The sequence below is a fragment of the Hibiscus syriacus genome, unplaced genomic scaffold (assembly GCF_006381635.1).
Source record: "Hibiscus syriacus cultivar Baekdansim isolate YM2019G1 unplaced genomic scaffold, ASM638163v2 tig00018827_pilon, whole genome shotgun sequence".
Taxonomy (NCBI): Eukaryota; Viridiplantae; Streptophyta; class Magnoliopsida; order Malvales; family Malvaceae; genus Hibiscus; species Hibiscus syriacus.
In genome coordinates, this window is record NW_024062448.1 from 909,419 (window position 1) to 925,563 (window position 16,145).

The 16,145-nt window shown below is 33.8% G+C and overlaps 1 pseudogene; it reads left to right on the plus strand.

Moving 5' to 3' along the window:
* The first annotated feature begins 11,907 nt into the window (after positions 1-11,907).
* On the plus strand, positions 11,908-13,651 carry LOC120209359 (annotated as a pseudogene).
* The last annotated feature ends 2,494 nt before the right edge of the window (positions 13,652-16,145 follow it).

Below are 16,145 nucleotides of genomic sequence, written 5' to 3' on the forward strand. Positions count from 1 at the left end.
ATTAGGATGGCACGGGGATAAAGATCAATGGGTTCGATCAACCCAGAAAACACGGGGTGTTAGTTTTTCACGAGCTGTACCGGCACCGACTGATGATCCAGAGCTAGATGAACATCTATGGGATGTCGAAAATCCCGCTAACCTGCCCGAGGACAAGCCAGCATAGTAAGTTAATTCAATCCCTCCATACTTTTACTCATTCATGGAGACATTGGACATGAGGTTTGCATCCATAAAGTCCCACTTTACCGCTATGGGGGCTCAACAATTAGAAAACCAACTGGAGATACAAGCTAAAAACGAAGCACTGAATTATCGACTCAATGCTATGGAAGACAGACTCAATGCGCTCACACTCGATATGACTACTCTACGAGCACATTTTCCTCCTCCCGATCCACCGATGGATGATTTGACTTGTCTTGCTAAGTTTTCATAGGTTGAATTTGAACTTATTGTTAAAACATTTTGATGTTTTTAGATGATTAAACTTTGATGTTTGTGGATGCTTGGATTTGTTTGTTTTTGGTTTGAATGATTATTGTTATTTATTTGAACTTAAATTGAATTTTCATGTTAGTATATGCACCATTTACATTTTAGACAAATCATGACCAATTATCATTACACATTATTTATGAATATTGTTTATGGACTAATGGCTAACAATTCTCTTGATTGTGATCTTAGCAGCTATAATTATATCTATATAAATCAATTGGCTATTTTTCTTTAAAAAAACTTGTTTTAAAACGTCTTTCATAGAGTCTTTTTTATTTAACAAAAAAGGGGAGAATAAAGTAAGGGGAGTAAATTTTCAAAATTGATTTCAAAAATGATTTTCAAAAAGAAAATTTTAAAATTACTAAATAGTTTTGTTATATCAAAAAGGGGGAGATTGTTGAAAACATTTTAATGTTTCGATATAACAAATAAAGTATTATTGAATTTTAAGATTTTATATTCAATTTTAAATTATATATTCGATTGAATTATTCGAATATCAAAAATATTACTCCAAGTTTTTAAATTTCAATTTTAATCCTTACTTAAGTGTAAAATTGTGTTTTAATCTTAAAATATTTTTGATACAAATTTTATAAAGTATTTTGAACCTTAATCGTGCCAAAAATTATTTTTAAGTAAGGGTGTACCGATACACCTATAGGATGTACTGATACCCCTGAATTTTGAATGTAATAAGGGCACTGATACATAGTCGAGTGTACCGATACCCCTCTGGCTCCGAGAAACATCGAATGTAATAAGTGTACCCCTGGGGTGTACCGATACAATAGGTCAAATAACGGTCGAAATATTTGAATTTTACACTGACTGTACCGATACCCTTTGATGGTGTACCGATACACCTATGCTCCCAACAGATTTTTTAAATGGTGTTCACACCATAACGGCTCTATTGACTTTACCAATGATCCCCCAACGTTTAGAATCAATCCAAGGTGTATTTAAATAAGTTCTGAAGCCATTGATCAACAAGAATTGAGAGAGAATCAAAGAGAAATCATCAAACCTCAAGTTTGAGAAATTCAAGCATATTTTCTATTCAATATTTATTTTTCTTTCAAACATCTTTCCTTGTGAGGTTTTTCTGTAAGTTTTCGAAATTTGTAATTTTCTCTTTAGGAGAGAGTGTTCTCAAGAATTTGGGATATAATTCTTGAGGGAGTTGTAAGGTTACTCTTTGTCCTCAAAAGAAAGACAAATTAGTGAATTTGTGGAAAATCCTTAGTGCGGATAGCTAAGATAGTGGACGTAGACTTTGGTTGAGAAAGTCGAACCACTCTAAATCGCTGTGCAAATATTTTCAATTTTCTGTCAAGGCTTCCACCAAAACTTTAATTTCCAATTCACCCTCTCTTGGCTATTTCGTCGATCGATTAACTCAACAACGATGCTACTGAAGTTTCTTAATCTGAAACAAGGTGATCGAGCAGTACATGAGTACGAGGCTGAGTATAACAAGCTGAGTCATTTTGCTACTAGGTAGTTCCCAATGATAAGGCTCGACGTGATTGGTTCATCGAGGGTTTGAGGCCTAAGTTGAAAGAGATGATTTTGACTTTAAACTTGCTTAGTCTGCAAGAAGTCATAAACCTAGCTAAGGCCATCGAAAGAGCTCAAGAGGAGACTTTAGCCGCAGAGCAAGGCATGCAGATGGGAAAAGAGTTGGAACGTCTTCAATTTCCTATTATGCTAAGAGAGGCAAGAGTTTGAGTTCTCGATATAAAAATAGAGATAGTTCTGCTACAACTTCACAGAAGAATAATCAATCACAGTCTTTTGTTCCTAGCTCAGGTAGAGCATTTGGAGAACGAAATAATCCATGTCAGACGTGTAGAAAATCACACCATGGAGTATGTAGATTCTCAATGGCGCTTGTTTCCATTGTGGTGAAACTAGTCACTATACTCAAAATTGTCCTAATAGATCCGGAGATAGATCAGTATCAGCATCTAATAGAAATAGAGGAAGAGAAAGATCCGACGGACAATCTGAGTCAAACCAGGGATAAGAGACTCGGGGAGTGGCCCGAATTTATGATATTAAGACTAATGAGGATCGGGATGACCCAGAGATTTTAACAAGTACATTTCATCTTTTTGATGACCCTGTATTTATTTTGGTTGAGCAAGGTTCTACACACTCTTATATTAGAACAAAGTTGATTAGAGCTAGAGGAATTCCTTGAGAACCAATCTTTAGTAAGATGATAGCAGTGAACCCTATGGGTCATAGTGCAAGGGTAACTTGGGTATGTAAAAAGTGCCCGATAAAGATTCAAGGGGTTGTGTTCCCGAAAAACTTGATGGAACTGCCTTTTGAAAATTTTGAAATTATTTTGGGCATGGATTGGTTGTCTCTACATCATGGATGGGTTGATTTTCACAAGAAGCTTGAAGGATGCAGAAGGTTCAGAAGTCATAGTAATCGGTGAAAAAACGAAATCACCATCCAATGTGATATTAGCAATGACTACAAGGAAAATGATGTCAAAAGTGTGTATAGCTTTTATGGCTAAAGTGATAGAAACTCGAATATCAGAAGTGAGACTAGGTGATATCCCTATAGTTTGGGAGTTTTCAGATGTTTTTCCATAAGAATTATCAGGCTTACCTCTAGATCGTGAGGTGGAATTCTAAATTGAAGTTTACCAGGGTACCAAACCTGTTTCTATAGCTCCATATTGAATAACTCAAATTGAGTTAAGAGAATTAAAGACCCAATTACAGGAGTTGCTCGATAAGGGATTTATCATACCAATGTTTCACCTTGGGGAGCACCTGTGCTTTTTTTGAAAAAGAATGATGGTTCTATGCGATTATGAATAGATTATCGACAGTTAAATAAGGTAACAATAAAAAAAATAAGTATCCTCTTCAGAGGATTGATGATATGTTTGATCAACTGAAAAGCACAACAGTGTTCTCTAAGATAGACCTTTGGTCAGGATACCACTAATTAAAGATTAAAGAGGTGGATATTTCAAAGACGGCTTTTCAGACTCAGTATGGACATTACGAATTTTTGGTGATGCCATTCAGATTTTCTAATGCCCCTGCAACATTTATGGATTTAATGAACCGAGTATTCCAACCCTACTTGGATCAATTGGTGGTGGTATTTATCGATGATATTTTGGTGTATTCAAAGTCAAGAGAGGAACATGATGCTCATCTTTGTATTGTTCTTCGGACTCTTCGAGATGAGAAGTTGTATGTCAAACTATCCAAATGTGAATTCTAGTTAGCAGAGATTGATTTTCTTAGCTATATAGTCTCCGTAGAAGGTATAAGAGTAGATCCCAAAAAGATTCAGGTTATACTGGATTGGTAAACCCCAACGAATGTTTCTGAAGTTCAAAGTTTCTTGGGGATTGCTAGCTATTATCGAAGGTTTGTGAAGAACTTTTCAATGTTAGCTTCACCGCTAACTATATTGTTAAGGAAAGATGTGACTTTTGTTTGGTCAGAGAAGTGTCAAGAAAGTTTTGAAATGTTAAAGAGGATTGTAATAGAGGAACCAATGATTCTTCAACCTGAGTCAGATAAAGATTATGTATTTTTTAGTGATGCATCTCATAATGGATTGGGATGTGTGCTTATGCAAGAAGAGAAAGTTATAGTGGTGCCATATTTATACATATCACAAAAGTTTAAAGTACTTGTTGACTAAAAAAGAAATGAACTTGAGACAGAGAAGATGGATCGAGCTTTTAAAAGATTATGATGTGATCATCGATTATTATCCAGGGAAGGCTAATGTGGTAGCTGATGCACTTAACCGAAAGAATTTTGCAGCTTTAGGAGCTTTTGATGCACATATATCATTAAATAAAGATGGCACCTTGATTGCTGAGCTTAAGTTGAAGTCGATGCTATTGGATCGGATAAAAGAATTGCAAGGAAAAGATGAAAATATTTGGTATGAATTGCACAAGTAGAAAAAGGTGAGACCAAAGATTTCGAAATCAGAACTGATGGATGTTTATATTATCCTTGAAGACGTTGTATTCCAGAAAATAAAGAACTAAGGAAAGATATTCTCTCCGAGGAACATTGTAGTCCTTTGGCTATGCATCTAGGTGAAAATAAGATGTATCAGGATATAAAGAGACGTTAGTTATTGTCTGGCATGAAAAGAGCTATATCAGAGTTTGTTGCAAAATGTCTGACATGTTATTAAGTGAAAGATGAACATCAAGTGCCTTTTAGATTACTGCAATCGATATCCATTCCTGAGTGGAAGTGGGAAGGAATTACTATGGATTTTGTTTCAGGACTACCTTTGACACCCAGTAAAAAGGACTCAATATGGGTAATTATGGACAGATTGACCAAGACGGCTCACTTTATTCCAGTTTGAGTAGATTACTCGATGGATAAATATGTGGAGTTGTATATAAAAGAGATAGTTTGACTACATGGAGTACCTGTATCGATAGTATCTAACTGAGACCCAAGGTTTACTTTAAGATTCTGAAAGTCCTTACACAAGGCATTGGATACTCGATTGAATTTCAGCACGACTTTTCATCCGCAGACAGATGAGACGTCAAAGCGAACTATTTAGGTATTGGAGGATACGCTAAATGCATGGGTGATAGAATTCAAAGGATCATGGGAACGATATTTGTATTTAGCGGATTTTACTTATAATAACAGTTACCAATCGAGTATTAAGATGGCCCCGTATGAAGCCTTGTATGGGAGGAAGTGCAGAACACCATTAAATTGGTTTGAGCTAAAAGATCGAGATCTAGTTAGCCCTGATTTAATGAAAGAAATGGAAGATAAAGTGAAATTTATTCAAGATAATCATAAGATAGCTTCTGATCGACAAAGGTATTATGTTGATTTAAAGATAAAAGAGATTGAATATCAAGTGGGGGACAAGGTATTCTAAAAGTATCACCTTGGAAGAAAGTATTGCGGTTTGGACAAAAAGGAAATATGAGTCCGAGATTTATTGGACCTTATGAGATTTTAAAAAGGGTCAAACCAGTAACTTATTAGTTAGCATTGCCTCCCGATGTGGACAAGATCCATAATGTTTTTTACGTGTTGACTACTTGGGGAAAAGAGGAGGACATGAGGATACATTATCCATACCTCTTCGCATCAGGTACGTTTTAAAATTTGAGGACTAATTTTCTTAAGGGGAAGAATTGTCATACCCTAATCATCAAGTCAGTGACTATAGTGAAAGGATTTAAAATTTAGTGGGTTAATTTGAATAAATTGAAAATTATAAGGATTTATTTAAGAAATTGTGTTTAAGACATATTTGTTAGAATAGAAGAATGGATGGGATTTATGGTCTTTTACAAGGAAATGAATTTAATATTCATTTTATTTGAGATATTTATTAAGGGTTAAAAAAGGGAAAAAGCTGAAAATTGAGTTCTCTATTCTTCTTCTTCTTCTTCCCGTCGTCCCCATACCCTCCATAACAAAGGTAAGATTTCCTTCAAGTTGGTTTTTCCTTTTTGTTATGGTTTGGTTTTGAAACCTTAAGTGATATACAAGCTTAAGGAAAGCATAATAGTGAATAAAACTAAGAGATTTAATAAAATGTGTTTTTAAGTGATTTGATGAAATAAGGTCAGTCATTGGATTTTAAAGGTATATCTGACTTGTCAAAGAGGTATATAAGAGATTTTGAGCCTTAGAAGTGTTTGAAAACATGTTTAAAATTTGGGTGTGATTCTTAGTTTTGAGTGTTCTTCGGAGATTTGGGATGTTATAAAGAGAATTATGAAAGTAAGTAAGTTGGGACAAGTGATAACGAGTTTAATGGGATGGTTGGAGATAAGAGTAAGAGATTTAGGTGATTTTTTTTAAAATTTGAAGTAAAAGAGGTAAAATCTGGGCAAGGGTATCGGTACTAGAAGAACAGTATCGATACTATAACGTTAAATTAGAGGATTAGGATGAACATTATCAATACCGATTTAAAGAAGTATTTATACTGAGGTGTAGGTATCGATACCAAGAGGAAGGTATCAATACCGTAATCAGAAATGAAATTCTAAAATGCTAAAATGGTTTCGATACCAAAGTGGGTATCGGTACCATAGAATAGAAGTATCGATACCATAGGAGGGGTATCGATACTATTTAGTCTGAAATGTTATATTAGGGTGAATTTTAATAGAATTAAAAATTTATAGTACTTTTGAGTGTTATTATTTTGGATAAATTTTAGTAAGTATACTAACATCATATGTGAATGTGTGATTATGGATGCTTGTGTAGATCGTAATCAAGCTCCTGAGTCAAGCAAACAGAAATGTAAGGATAAAGTCGTCGAATAGTCAAACTACATTTTGGGCATAATTGTGAGGCAAACTAGGTGAGTGCATTTATTATGTATTTATATGTTATGGTAGTCATAGATGTATTTTGTTTACTATATATGTTGCAATTATCGTATCGGCACTATGTGTGCAACCCACGTAATTCATAATGAGTTTGTGAATTACCGTATCAGCACTATGTGTACAACCCACGTAATTCATAATGAGTTTATGAATTACCGTATCGACACTATGTATGCAACCCACGTAATTCATAATGAGTTTGTGAATTACCGTATCAGCACTATGTGTGCAACCCACACAATTCATAATGAGTTTGTGAATTACTGTATCAACAATATGTGTACAAAACCACAGAAATTATAATTAGTTGAAATATTCAATTCAAATTTTGATAGTTATGATATACTTGTGTTTTAAATTCACCTCATTATTATTATGCTTCACTAAGTGATTACTTAGCGTGTGTTGATTTCAAGCGTCGGTATTAGTACGAGCGAAGTAACGAGTGCAATATACATCGTCAATCAAGGGTCACCTCATCAGTAATTATATGACAAATATGTCTACTTTTGATGTTATTAGCTGGCATGTAATATACTTATGATAATACTCTGAAAAGTATTTGACTTATGATGATGTAATATTTAATATGTTCGAACTTTAAGATTTGTTTACATACTAAAAGTTAATGGATGTTTTATTTGTTTTCCAAAAGCGGAATGTTTTAAAAAGTTATGTGACATCTGTAACTTGTGTACAGAAACGTATACGGGAAATAGTTGTTACAAGAGGGGTGTGTGCTATAAGATGCAAAACCTTCAGCCACACCATGATGCCTACCTTAGCACGTCATGTCATCATTCCTATGTATTCATAGCTATGCCACTAGCACGATCATTTAATGAATGCATGTGGTACATTACAATTGTTAGTGTGGTTTTGTGCACAGGTTCTTAGAAGATCATTCGTGGAATGTTATTATCATCAGATATTCTAGATCGATCGAGGCTTCAGAGTAATCTTAATTAATGTTAAAGGGTATGTACTATTCGTAGACCCTTGAATTTTGTCCTAACTATGTTTTGTTTTAAACTCAGTGTTATTTTTTTGGATGTATTTGGGAGCTCCCCTATATTTTTAAACTCTGATTTATTATGTTTTCATTTCAAATTACTCTGGATGATTTTTTTATGATGGTTATCATTCATTTAAAAGAAAATTTTTGAGTCAGCTACCTTGGTGGTCCCGCGTGACACGTTAATCCTTCGATGTTCGGGTCAGACTGGATTAGGGTGTTAACAAACACTCCAGAAAGACAGTGACCATGAAGGGTTAATCAGAATCCTATCAAGCTTCTTAGCCAAATATTTCCCATCTTGCTAATTAGACCAAGTGAATTGTGGCCCAATATAAGAATAATCTTCCAGGTTCAAATCCTCACAACATTTTTGAAATTCACATATCTCAACATGAAAATGATGAATGGAACTGCCAAAATTTGAACTCTTATAAAGTCTATCAACTATGTTGAAGTCTCCCTCATGAGCCAAGGGAAGAGCCAATTCTTTTCCAATCTCCCTAAGCTTTTGCCAAAGCTCCCTTAATTCCACACCAATATTCTTACCTGAGACAATAAAAAGGTACAAGCAAGTACCTTTAAAGCTACCTCTTATAGTAGCTATCTTATAAGTATTTTGACAGCTAACAAGATCTAGATCCTTTCTACTATAGACCCAAATATGTCCATTAGTAGAAACATTGTGGTTAGAAATCACATTCCAATCAAAGAAAGACTTAACAAAAATACCAGGAGCATTACACTCTTTAACCCTAGTCTCAAGTAAACAAATGGCATCCATATTCAAGTTAATAAGATGTTGTAACACCTTGGCATGCTTATAAGGATTATTAGGTCATCGAACATTCCAAAAACAAATATTCATAGAGTATAGGTAAAAGAAGAACTTCTAACAACATTGTTATTGCTCTCCACAACTTTCTTTTGTTTCTCTAAAGTATCATTCTTCTTAGATTTCATCTCATGCAGGAGATGAGCAAATCTAATAGAATCCACCCTTGTCTTATGAGTCTCATGAACAAGACGCTCACTGTCAATGGTAGTAAGTACAAATTTTTTCTTAGAACTATCTAAAGAAACAGTGTCATCTATCTCCTTAGGTTTACGTTAAAAATTCTTATAGGAACTTAACACTTTGCCCCCCGGATTGTCAGTCACCTCCTGTACAAGATCCATCCTATCAGATATAGGCTGCCCACAACTAGACGCTATAATTCGCTGACACTAGACCTCCTTATCAATTTGTGCCTCAACAAGCTTTAGTATAACCCCATTACTATGTCGTAACTCCTTATCTTTCGTAACAAAAACCTTTCTAGCAACAGTAGGCTTGAACTTCTTAGAGCCATCATCCTCCCCAACTACCTTTGGACAAAACTTATCCAAATGACCAAATATGCAACAATCAAAGAAGCATGGAGGAAACCATGTAATTTCCGCTCTGTAATCACCATTTTTCAAATCTACCCCTATATCAATATTATTATTTTATTATGAATATTATTATTATTTACAAACAAAAAAAAACAATGCCCAAACCTATTTACAACCGGGCCTCAAGCCCAAACCTAACCACAACTCAAAAACCCAAATAAAACCCAAAACCCATTGCAAAAGAAAACCAAAAATAAACCATACCCAAACCCAAACAGTAATGAGATATTTACCCTTTTGTTTTAACTTTTTTTCTGACTTGAAAATTATTATTTAAAAATAATATTAAAAAAATTTAAGTCAAAATGCCTTTAGTGGGAGAAACGGATAAATGTATAAAATTCAGCAAAAAAATTAAACGAATTTAAAGTATAATGAGTAAAATAGAAAATAAAGTAAAATACAGTGATGATCCTTGTAACTTACCCTTTTTCAAATAATTATAAATGGATCATTTTTATAATAAAATAATAAAAATGGGTTTTTCCTAATAAAAACACGCTAACCAACCTCAAAGGCAAAATGAATATAATGGTTGAGTTTTATTTTTCCTATTTCGAGAGGGTAACTGTCCCAATCTCAATCCAACAAATCTCTAGCTCTATCTGTATCAGCACCAGTATCAGTGTATCTGAGAGTCAAAAGCCAAATCTAAAACCCACTGTTCAAATTTGATTTATACGATTTAACTGGTATTTTTTTCGAAAAATTACCGGTGACCGATATATTTATCGATCTAACATCCTTAGTAGTAAAGTGTGTCTCCTGCACCGTGTTATATGGTGATTTGGCGCCACGTGGGATAAGGCGCACCCTGCAACGTGTCTTATGCTGACATAGATAAACGTGTGTATAATGCGACCCCTGAGACGTTCCTTACGCTACGTAGGCGTATAACGCCGGCCCTAGGCGCGCCTTACCTTTATTGGGTTCTTTTTCCCACACTCTGCTGCAAGGCTTCCTTTATTGTGTTCTTAACTAAGTCACCCTCTCTTTTTCTCAGTCCACAAACACAACTTTTAAAATAAACAATACTTTAATACTCGTCATATATACAAACAAATAAACAAAGCAAAAGCCTAAATAGTAAAGACTGTCCATTTTCCTTTTGTTTCCCGTGAAAATTTTCAAAAAGGAAAGAAACTGAAAGAGAGAAAATCATGTGGGTGATACAGGTGTCAAGACGAAGAGTGTAGAAATTTGTACTCTAAATACTGATATTATAATTAAAATAAATTATGTTATATTTAAAAGTAATTTATAATGAATTAAATATTTGTATCAACCAATAATCGAGATTGATTCAAGTGGTAAGCAGTTTCATCTCGTTTAAGTAAAATCTCGAATTTAAGTCTTTGTGTATATAGAAAATCCCTACTAAAAGATTTACCCATTAAATCCAAGTGCACGATGTGGATCGGTCTGAATTAGTTAAGATGTACGAATGACATATCCTCCATATTTGGTTCACTGGCTTTCTTTCTTCTCCAATGTCAGTGAAATAGGAAAAATGGCTCAGATAATATAAGTGGGATTTTTTAATTCCAATATAAATATCAAGGATTTCTTCTCCATATCTAGGATGAATTACAATACCAACCTAAAGACGCCAGGTGCTCCACCCGTCTTCAAGCTAAATATGAAGATTCTACGACTACATGTTGTCTCCATATTTGTTTTAAATAATATTTAATCATTACATATTTATTCCCTTAATATTTTTAACATTAAAATATGAGATCTTAAAAAATAATAATTATTATTTTATCGTTAAAATCGTTTGATTCACGTAAATATTTAAAAATATAAATTAAGGGGTGTATGTTAGTGAAGAAGTGAAGTCCAGGTAGTACAAATTTTACAGTACTCACGTCTCTCTCAATTTCTGTACTCTTTCCTTTTTGAAAATTTTTACAGGAAACAAAAGGAAAATGAACAATCTTTACTATTTAGGCTTTTGCTTTGTTTATTTGTTTATATATATGACAAGTATTAAAGTATTATTTATTTTAAAAATTGTGTTTGTGGATTGAGAAAAAGAGATGAATCAGTTAAGAACCCAATAAAGGAAATTTTGTCGTAGAGTGTGAAAAAAGGAACCCAATAAAGATAAGACGCGCCCCCAATGGTTGTGCTATATCAACGTGTATCTATGTCAACATAAGATGCGTTGTAGAGGATACGCTTTACTCTATTTAATGTCAAATCAACATATAGTACGATGCATGGACACGCTTTATTATTAAGGATGTTAGATCAAAAAATATAATCTGACCGATATTAAGTCGATAAATATATCGATTACAGATGATTTTTTTTTTTTTTTAAACGTCGAATTACCTCATGTCTCCATTTATGGTGATTTTTACGTACCACCACTTGCTTTTGATATTAAATACACGGAAATGAGAGAGAATGAACAAGGGTATTGAATTTGACAGCACAATGAACGAGTGGGAGATAATGCTCCCTGCTTTAAAAGATTTGGTAAGATCTTACCCAACGATCTTGGATGGATCTTCTCAATCTTCGTCTTTACCTGTCTCTTTCTTAAAGACTCCTCTTTTCTCTTTATTTAAGAAAAAACACCCAAACCCATCATTGTTGTTTCCAAATCCATTATATGAACGTTGCTGGTGAGGTTTTGCGATCTGGGTCTTCTCAGGAGTTGCATGTTCTTGCCGTGGATGATAGTTACGTGGATCGTAATGTTATTGAAAAGTTGCTGAAGGTATCTTCTTGTAAAGGTATACCGCTTGGTTTTCGATTTTCCCCATCTTGTTTTGGATCAAAGGTTGATTTTGAAGATTGGGTCTGGTTTCTTTGTTTTGAGTGCAGTGACGGCCGTGGAGAGCGGGGCGAGGGCTTTGCAGTTTCTTGGTTTGGATGGAGAAAAAGGGCCTCTGGATTTCAATGTGAGTTGTTCTGTCTGTTTGGTTGCTGAGAAAATCTTGGGGATTGGTGTTGTGGTGTTTGTTAAAAATGGCTGTTGCTACAGGGTTTGAAGGTGAATCTTATAATGACTGATTACTCCATGCCCGAAATGACTGGATATGAACTCCTCAAGAAAATCAAGGTCATTTTTTTTGCTGCAGTTATAAGTTGATTTGATCATCAATTGAAGTGAAACTTTAGGAAATTGGTTGTTGATTATGTGTGATTTGATCTTTTGGAACAGCGGTCATCAGCATTCAGAGAAATTCCAGTGGTGATCATGTCCTCTGAGAACATCCTCACTCGTATTGATAGGTATAGTGATTGATCCATGCTGTTGATTTTTCCATTTGATGATTTTCTCGGAAAATTCAATCTGTTTGGAAGTGGATTCATCTGAATATATATGTTCAGCCAAATCTGGGTAATATTCCTTCGCTTAATATTCCTTTTTGAGAAATCTGGGTAAAATGATATGATCCATAGCATTATTTACTGATAAGATTAGCCAAATCTGATATGTTGTAACGCGACAAAACTTAAAGGATCCCTTGTTTTGTTTGGATTTGTGTTGGAAACGCACCAACCAAAATCTCGATAACAATGAAAGATCACTGGTCTTGTTGTCTTTGTGTACAAAACGGTACTCTGAATATTAGGCTTCCCTCGTGTTCGAGTAAAAAGGGGAAAAAGATCTGGTTAGTCGAGTTCAATTTGAAGATTGTTGTGTTCAGGGTTTACTAACATACCAGATTGCCTTGAAGATGTTAATCGTGTGGTTTTAGCCTGGTTGTCCGATGACTTTAGATATGTGCCTGTGCTTTCTTTATCATGTTTTTTTTTCTCGCTAGTTGTTGCCGTGTGGCTTATTATTATGTTTCATTAATTTTGAGGGACTGCTAAAGAACATCATTTTCGTCCGCAGCTTCTTGGAGGAAGGGGCGGAGGAGTTTCTAGTCAAGCCCGTGAAACTGTCGGATGTAAAACGGTTGATGAAAGACTGTATAACGAGAGGTGAAGCAGAGGAAAAAGAAGGGAGAAGAATCGACAAAAGGAAGTTAGAAAACGATAATCATACCTCATCACTATCAGCATCGTTGTCGTCAACACCGTCATCACTGCTACCATCCTCTGCATCAAATGCGGCCCGTCTGGTTGCGATATAGCAACCTCGGAGCTACCATCGTCGCCTCTGCAGTCATCAAAGGGCGAAATTTTGTGTCCGTGACTAGTATGGATCAGTAGGTGAAAGTACTTGAGCAAAATGCACTTAGCTAAGGCCTGTTTAGAAGCTGACAAGAAGTAATTAGGATCTGGAAGCAGGGAAATGAAGAGATACAAATGGTACTCACTGTTTTTTAACTGCATAGAGGTAAATTTGTTTCATTACAATCATTGAAATCCCAAAGTAAATTTTAGTCCAAGGATGTGATAAATTTTTCAATTTGATCTTTAAATTTTGTTTTCATATTGATTTTTAAATTTAGTTTTTTCTTTATTTCTATTTTTAATATTTTTGATGAATTTCCATAATCTTAGTGTTATATTATCAAAAGAATTAAAATGAGAAAATTTATTAAATTCGAAAATTAATGTAAATCAAAATGAATTTTAGAGATTAAATTGAAAGAAAAGCTGGAGACTATGGTTTTATCCATGGATAGAAAAAGCACATTAGAATTTTCATTTAAAAGAATAAACCATTGGACAGTAAAATGTAATCCAAGTCCTTGTATTATATCTCAAATATTTTTAAATGTGTTTAGAGTGTCGAGAATGATAATATATAAATCTACTCCATATTAGCTTTCAATGTTTTATTTTCAAACTCTAATTACTAACAAGTAAAACCTGATATCCCTAACTCGATCTTCATGCACCCTTACAACTGTCATACTCGAATCTTGAACTTAGCACCAATAAGGTTGCAGGCTATAGGTCGTCAATAACTTAAGAAAATAGGTAGCAATGAAGTCAAAATGATTTAAAATGAATTATCCAGGTAAACTATATTGCTGATAAGTATCGATACTAGTTTTCGAGAATATCAATACTTTTTAAATTTATAACATTTTAGATTGTAACCTACTCTTGAGTATTATGTTGTCGAGTGAATGAATAAGGGCACATCAGCTTAAAATTTGGTAACATTTTACGTCGCAACAGTAAATGTTAATTATATTACCATTTTAACTTATTTTGTGACCGATGGAAGGGTAACATTTTAAATTTCAATGAATATCATTATATTAATTGATAACGTTTTCGGTTTTTAGATAGAACATCTTGTGCTGAAAAACTGATTATATCAAAACTTTTACCCCAAGTATTTATATTTTCAAATGTACAAAGAGAAATAAAATTGAGAAGGCTTGAAAAGTATCAAACTTTTCCACATATTTCGATACAAAGGAAAAAAGTATCGAATATTTATAGAAAACATATCCGGTTTAGGGAAGGTAAAGTATTGAATCAAAGAAGAGAAAGAGGGGTATTAGTGTTGTGAATCCTTTATCCATCTGATCTATAGACATTAATAGTGAAGAACGCAACTAAAATCCCAATTTGAAGAAAAGACAAGTATGTTCGTGAAATCCTAGTTTGAAAATTTTTAAATTAACCAATTATGATTTAGGGATTGGGGTATAATTTATTAGAAAGATGTAATATAATTGATCGATTAATGGTATAGGTTGAATAAACGGAATAGTAGTGAGGTTAATAAAACAAGTAGAATGTAACATTATAGGTTGAATGGAAAAAATACGGTTTACGAAATGATATGCATATACATTTTACATAACTATTTAGCTAAAATCTATATAGTAAAGAATGTAAAGATAAAATATATATTGTAAAGAATGTAAAGAAGGAATGTGAAGAAGAAGATGACATCAATAGTAGAAAAAATGTGGGAGGAAAAAATGAATGACATGGGAGTTTATGTCATGTCGCTTGTTTTTCGAGAAGAATAAGACTTTGAGGATCGAGAGACTAATAAGACAGAAGGAAGGCTGAAGCAACCAATGCCCCCATATATGTAGTTTTAGTACATAACCATGTATTTGTGTAATACTTGTTTGAATGGTGGTTTATAATTTAAAAGTATTGTAGATGCTTACATTGATGATAAACTTAAAATGTTTACAGTGTGAGTGAATGTCGATGGGTGAAGGGAGTTTCTGACAAAAATGTTGGTTATGTATGTAAAATGATTTGAGAAGGTATAAAGATGGAGTATTATAGAAAAACAAAAGTTGATTGCAGGTGAGGAAAAAAGCAACGGCGAAATGGAAGTTGATGAGTGAAGAGGATAAATATCCTTATGTAAAATTGTCGGAGAAACAAAAAGAAGTATATAACGCATAGAGGAGAGCACATGAAAAGAATGTATTCGTCATACTTTCAAGATTATATAAAGTTGTAACTTGCTTTATAAAGGTTGTGTAGAACATAACATAACAATTTGTTTGTTTTTAAATAAATGTAGCAAATGTCGGCAAGATGTAGCTTGATAAGAATGAATGAATTGATGGAAGAGAAAAACCTAGATGTTGTTAAAGAACTAGGATTTGAGTCTGACTGAAATAAAGACACGACCAATTTGTAGGGAGCTGTGTCGGGACTTGTGACAAGAGTCGTTTCCCTGTCAAATAAATTATCCTTCATCTTAAGAAATAATGTAGGTAGAATAGTGAGAACAATGGTCGATCAGCAAGGACTTTGAAAATATATGTTTCTAATTTGATTTTGATTCTAACCAAGAAACATGTAAAAACAAATAATTAAAAAAGGGTTTTGGAATAATCAATTAAACTAAAATTAAACAACTAAAGTGATAAATTGTAGAACAGA